The following is a 7,441-nucleotide window of genomic DNA, read 5'->3' on the forward strand; positions in this document are numbered from 1 at the left end:
AAATCCATCAAAACCATGAAAGATTTAAGAAAACACATAAATCACTCAAGGAAGACCAAGTCTCACCTCAGCTCGTGCAAATGGAAAGCAAATCTTATCCATTTGACCAACCTAGGGCCTTTTATAGTTGGCTGGCCAGACCAACTACAGCGGCCGAATCGTGAAACCCGAAAGCTATGCATGTTCGGCGGCCGAAAGTCACCGACGCCGGACTCTAGCCGGGTATTACATTCTCCCCCCCTTAAGAACATTCGTCCTCGAATATTCCTCAAACACATTGTAACGACCCGGAAATTCGACCCGTTACCGGCATGTATAAGTAAGGAAGATAGGGGCTAAATGGTGACAAGTTCATCCTTGTTGTGAAATGTTTGTGTTATGGCGCATACATGAAAGCATGAATAAGAAAAAGAAAGAAAAAGTTAAATAATTATAAAATGAATAATAATATACCTAAAAATGGAGGAATTAAAACAAATGTTTTTAGTTTCTGCTCACTGGGCTCTAGTAGCTCACCCCACTCCCTTTATCCCCAGAGTTGCAGGTACAGGACAGATCAAGAAGTCGGCAAGAGTGAAGTCAAGTCATGTATGTTGTAATAGATAGTAGTGGACATGAACATGATGTAATGAGTATTTATGACCATGTAATGTAATGAATGATTTGATGATGTATTGAGGATTATAGTAGTGCTTGACCCAGAGGTGTGTGAATCCCCATTATGTACAGAGTGTTGAATGAGTAATGATGTTATGACTATGATTATCCAAGCTGATATGTATGACGATGATACCCCATTGGAGTATTTGATGAGGACTCCAGTGTGGGGTTTATGTATGATTTTGTGCATGCACAGGTTTTGCTTGGATAAGACAAAAAGAAAAATTTTTACAGATCATGTATATGTTGTTATGTATGGGATTCCACAGGTTTACGGATGTATGTAGGCTTGCTACGGGTCCCGGCGGCCTTAAGCCGATCTGGATCCTAGCGCCGGTAACGGGTCGGATTTCCGGGTCGTTACAGAGTGGTATCAGAGCCCTAGGTTCATATGGTCGGACCTAGAGTGTCGGGCTCATAGATGTTCTAGAAGGTCAAGCACACTAGGAAAATCATGTCCACTAGGATAGGATGTAGAGTCCTGTCTATATGATGATATGATATGCCATGATGATATGCATGTGCATAAATGCTATGATGTGATGCTATGTATGTGATGAGGGTTCATGTGTTTCCACATGAACCATATGATGCTAATGATTGTTTATGCTATGTGCTGTTTTTCAGAAGATAGAATGAGAGGAACTCGTCGATCTGCACGATTGACTGGAGTGCCACCTCAGGACGAGGGCGCTGATGCCCGTCCTTCAGCTTTGCCTAGGGCAATGTCCAGTAGATCCAATAGAGACAGAGTAGCTAGAGACCCTAGAAGGTCTTTGGATCTGGGTAGAAGCAGATCAGTACGGGGAACCGTGCAGGGAGGAATGTCTGAGGATATGGAAGTAGATCAGAGGAGGGATGGCAGTCTCGGTGTGAGCATGCCGGAAGAGGGCATGGGAGAATCAGAAGGAGGCACTCAGGCCTCGAGTTATGTCCAGCCACATCACTACCCACCCTATTCACACCATCCAGGGTATTCGATGGGAGGTACATTGGATTACCCCAATTTTAGCCCTTACCCTCCACATATGCCATACCCACCTTACTACCCACCATACTCTCAGTACCCCATGTACCCACCTCCACCTCCCTATGCCAGTACGGCAAACCCTACCCCAGGGGATGTTGTACCTCCACCACCACCAGTACCTACTGTCCCGGTAACACAAGTACCCAAACCTACCTCATCTGGAGGGAGCAAGGTCAAGATGACCGATTATATGAAGCTGGGTGCTCCCCAGTTTGAAACCGGTGATGATCCGTTCGTGTACTTGGAGCGGGTCAAGGCAATTACAGATGAGATAGGGGCTGACGACAGTAGAGCCATTCAGATGGCCGGGTTCACGTTTAAGTGCAAGAAGGCACGGGAATGGTTCAAGAATTATGTGAACCCGAGAGTGGACAGCATGAATTGGGAAGAGTTTGCAAACGAGTTTGCAGGATGGGCTTTCCCTGATAGTTCAAGGGAATTGAAGATGATAGAATTTGAGCAGTTGAGGCAAACTGATGACATGAGTATAGATGAGTACACAGACAGGTTCCTGGAGTTGTTGCCATATGCTGGGCTGAATTTGGACACAGATCAAAAGAAGTCAAGGAGATATATTATGAGGCTGCACTCCAGGTATTCCTCTTTGGTACAGTCAGCAGAGAGGGAGAGTTTCCATGCCATAGTGGATATGGCTAGGAGAATGGAGGCTAGTGCTATCGTTGAGGGGAAGGTAAAACAGTCAGTGGCACAGTCTTCTGGTTCCAAGACCCCAGGTGGGGAAAGGTTAGACTCTTCTTCTCTGAGTGCAGCAGTTGCAAGCAGTAAGAAGTGGGACAGAGGCCACAGAAAATCTAAGAAGAATAAGTTCTGGAACAAGATCAAGTCAGGTCTGGGTTTAGGTAGTGGCTCAAGCTCTGGCGCAGAGGTTACAGCATGTATGAGATGTGGGAGACCACACAAGGGAGTATGTCTGGCAGGGACAAACACATGTTTCAGGTGCGGACAAGCGGGTCATTTGGCTCGAGATTGTCCTAGAGCAGCCTTTGCAGCACCGTCTCAGCAGACAACCTCCGGTAGTGTGGCACAGCCAGTAGCTCCAGCCGCAACACAGGCAAGTGGCAGAGGCAGAGGGAGAGGGTCAGGCTCTTCATCAGCAGGATACAGAGGTGAAGGTCCATCAGCTCCGGCACGGATCTTCACTATGACTCAGCAGGAGGCCAGCACATCCAACACCGTGGTGGCAGGTAATCTCATCATTGGTTGTTCTGATGTGTATGCCTTAATGGACCCGGGTGCATCTCATTCTTTTGTTGCTCCAAGAGTCGTGGAGAGGGTAGGATTGATGGTCTCTGGGTTAGAGTGTCCCCTATGGGTCAGTGGACCCAAGTGTGACCCGTCAGTGGCAGAGGCAGTCTGCCAATGTAGTCCAGTTTTCATAGAGGGAAGATGCCTTTCCGCTGACCTCGTGGTTCTAGATTTGACAGATTTTGACGTCATTCTAGGGATGGATTGGTTATCGACCCATGGTGCTACCTTGGACTGTAGAGACAAGGTAGTCAGATTCAGAGATCAGGATGGGTCAGAGGTCGTCTTCAGAGGAGACAAGAGGGGTACACCTAGAGGTCTGATCTCAGCTCTTCAGGCTCGTAGGTTGCTTAGGAGGGGATGTCAGGGGTTTCTAGCTCATGTGAGGGAGTTAGATAGTCATGTCAGAGAGCCCGCCTCAGTGCCTGTGGTGAGTAAGTTCTTAGATGTTTTCCCAGACGAGCTACCAGGGTTACCACCTGCTAGGGAGATAGAGTTCGAGATTGAATTAATGCCGGGTACCAGACCGATCTCTATCCCTCCCTACAGGATGGCACCAGCTGAATTGAAAGAACTGAAGGAACAGTTGCAAGAGCTGGTAGATAAGGGTTTCATCCGATCGAGTACTTCACCTTGGGGTGCTCCGGTTTTGTTTGTGAGGAAGAAGGATGGATCCCTTAGACTTTGTATTGACTACAGACAGTTGAACAAGGTCACTACCAAGAACAAGTACCCTTTGTCGAGGATCGACGATCTATTCGACCAGCTAGCAGGAGCAGGTTGTTTCTCCAAAATAGATCTGAGATCAGGGTACCATCAGTTGAGGATAAGGAATGAAGATGTACCGAAGACAGCTTTCAGGACCAGGTATGGGCACTATGAGTTCCTTGTGATGCCGTTTGGGTTGACCAACGCCCCTGCAGCATTCATGGACCTCATGAACAGAGTATTCAGTCAGTATCTGGATCACTTCGTTATTGTCTTCATAGATGATATCTTAGTGTATTCCAGAAATGCAGAGGAGCATGCCCATCACCTGAGGACAGTTTTGTAGACCTTGAGAGAGCATGGCTTGTATGCCAAGTTCTCCAAGTGTGAGTTTTGGCTTAGAAGCATTTCATTCTTGGGACACATTGTGTCAGATCAGGGTATTGAAGTAGACCCCAAGAAGGTAGAGGCTGTAGCTAACTGGCCTAGACCCACCACAGTGACCGAGATCAAGAGTTTTCTGGGTTTAGCAGGTTACTACAGGAGGTTCGTTCAGGACTTCTCAAAGATTGCTGCTCCTATGACCAAATTGACAAAGAAGAATCAGAAGTTCATATGGACCGATCAGTGTGAGGAAAGCTTTGAGGAGCTTAAGAGGAGGTTGACTTCAGCACCAGTGTTAGCTCTGCCAAAAAGTGATGATGACTTCTCAGTTTATTGTGATGCGTCCCGTGTGGGACTGGGTTGTGTGCTAATGCAAAATGAGAGGGTGATCGCTTATGCTTCTAGGCAGCTGAAGAAGCATGAGCTGAATTACCCCACACATGACCTAGAGATGGCAGCAGTGATCTTTGCACTCAAGATGTGGAGGCATTACCTTTATGGGGTAAAGTGTGAGATCTTCACAGATCATAAGAGCCTGCAGTACATCTTAAGTCAGAGAGAACTGAACATGAGGCAGAGGAGATGGGTAGAGCTGTTGAGTGACTATGATTGCAAGATTCAGTACCATCCGGGTAAGGCGAATGTTGTGGCAGACGCCCTAAGCCGGAAATCACTCGGCAGTCTATCCCACATTTCAGCAGAGAGGAGGCCGGTGGTGAAGGAGTTCCACAGACTTATGAGTGAGGGATTACAGTTGGAGTTGTCTGGCACAGGTGCCTTAGTGGCTCAGATGAGAGTGACACCCGTGTTTCTGGAGCAGGTAGCTCAGAAACAGCATGAGGACCCAGAGTTGGTCAGGCTAGCCAGAACGGTTCAGTCAGGCCAGAGTAATGAGTTCAAGTTTGATGATAAGGGGATCCTCCGCTACGGGAACAGATTATGTGTGCCAGATGACATTGGTTTGAAGGGAGATATTATGGGGGAAGCCCATAATACCAGGTATAGTGTTCACCCTGGAGCCACCAAGATGTATCAGGATCTGAAGAGAGTGTATTGGTGGCCAGCTATGAAGAAGGACGTGGCACTGTTCGTGTCAGCCTGCGATGTGTGTCAGAGGGTGAAACTAGAGCATCAGAAGCCGGCTGGAATGTTGAATCCACTACCGATTCCAGAATGGAAATGGGAGAATATAGCTATGGACTTCGTAGTGGGGTTACCGGCGGCGTCCAACAGATTAGACTCCATATGGGTGATTGTGGACAGACTCACCAAATCTGCTCACTTCATCCCTGTCAGGAGTGGTTACTCTGTGGACAAGTTGGCGCAGGTGTACGTAGATGAGATTGTCAGACTGCATGGGGTCCCGGTGTCTATAGTGTCGGATAGAGGGCCCCAGTTCACCTCCAGGTTTTGGCGGAGTCTGCAGAACGCTATGGGTACCAGATTAGACTTCAGTACTGCCTTCCACCCACAGACGGACGGACAGTCAGAGAGGACCATCCAGACAATAGAGGATATGCTCAGAATGTGTGTGCTAGATTTTGGCGGTTCTTGGAGGCAGCATCTACCTTTGGTGGAGTTTGCCTACAATAACAGCTATCATGCTAGCATAGGGATGGCTCCATATGAAGCTTTGTATGGGAGGAAGTGCAGATCACCTATCTGCTGGGAGGAAGTAGGAGAGAGGACTCTCGCGGGTCCGGAGTTAGTAGAGCTTACCAGCAGAGTGGTACCCATAATCAGAGAAAGGATCAAGACTGCTGCTAGTCGGCAGAAGAGTTATGCAGATATCCGCAGAAGGCAGCTAGAGTTTCAGGAGGGGGATTTGGTTTTGCTCAAGGTGTCTCCTATGAAAGGAGTGGTTCGGTTCGGGAAGAAGGGTAAGTTAGCTCCACGGTACATCGGTCCTTTCGAGGTACTTCAGAGGGTCGGTAATGTGTCGTACAAGCTAGACTTGCCTGCTTCGATGGAGAGAATCCATCCGGTTTTCCATGTTTCTCTGTTACGGAAGTACGTGTCGGATCCTGGAAAGGTTCTTAGTGAGCCTGATGTGGAGATCCATGAGGATCTCACCTATGTAGAACAGCCAGTGCGGATCCTAGACACTCAGATCAGAAAGCTGAGGAACAAGGAAATCCCGATGGTGAAAGTCCTTTGGAACCACCACAATATTGAAGAATGCACCTGGGAGACACGGGAGTCTATGCTCCAGCAGTACCCCCATCTGTTTTGAGGTGAGTGTTAGTTGTTCTATGTGTTGCATGTATGATATGTTGTATGTTATGATTGATGCCATGCTTTGTATGTTAGTTGAGGAACATTCGGGGACGAATGTTCTTAAGGGGGGGAGAATGTAATACCCGGCTAGACTCCGGTATCGGAATCCCTACCGTCCGGTGGGACCTCGGATGTCGGAAATCTCTAGAAGGGTAAAAACTATGATTTTATGAAATGTTTTCATGTATTTCATGATTTTAAGTAAGAAACTAAATGAGTTTTTGCATGAAAAATCATTGGAGGAAAATCCAGGTTCGGCCGCCGAACTTTGAGGTTCGGCCGCCGAACATGCATGCTTTCGGAGGGACTTTAGGCGCCCGAAAGTTTTGAGTGAGGGAAATGCAGGTTCGGCCGCCGAACTCCAAGTTCGGCAGCCGAACCTTGCATGCATGCGGAGGCACTTTCGGCCCCCGAACGTGGCCTGGCCAGCCACCTATAAAAGGGGCACTTAGCCGAAATGGGAGAGTTTTTCCCCATTTTCGACCTCAGCGAGCTTCCGACCTCCCTCTCCCAAATCTTGTGTTTTTCCTTCAATCCCCACCATTTTTCTTTGAGTTTTAAGGTTCCACAAAAGTTTTTGAGTATTTTTAAGCAAGTTTGGAGCTTGGAAGTCTTGGAGCTAAAACCCTCCATTTTCCGAGCTAGGGTCGTTCTTCCTCTAGATCTTCAAGAGGTAAGCTTCGATCTATGCTTCTTTTATGTTTTACGAAGGTTTTATGCAAGTTGATGGGGTAGAATGCATGTTTAGGCTTGTTGTTAGGTTTATGGGTTTATGTTGTGATTTGAACAATGTATGTTGGGAATGTGTTGTTTGAAGTGTTGTAGTTGGGGTATAGTATAGTTTGAGACCCCTAGGTGTGAAGTATGATGTGTATGCATGCGTAGAGACAAGTTTATGCATGTTTTGAGGCGTTTTGGAGGCTGTGGACACAAGGGAGCCAAGTTTCTGCCCTTCGGCAGAAACTCAGGTTCGGCCGCCGAAGTGACTTTCGGCCGCCGAACCCCCCTTGTGGAGGCAGTTTCGGCTGCCGAAGCCTGCCTCCGAAACTCAAGTTTCGTCTCTGTCTGGGAGGTTCGGCCGCCGAAAGTGCCGCCGAACCTGCATGACTTTCGGCT

This window comes from Manihot esculenta, chromosome 6, assembly GCF_001659605.2.
Source record: "Manihot esculenta cultivar AM560-2 chromosome 6, M.esculenta_v8, whole genome shotgun sequence".
Classification (NCBI taxonomy): Eukaryota; Viridiplantae; Streptophyta; class Magnoliopsida; order Malpighiales; family Euphorbiaceae; genus Manihot; species Manihot esculenta.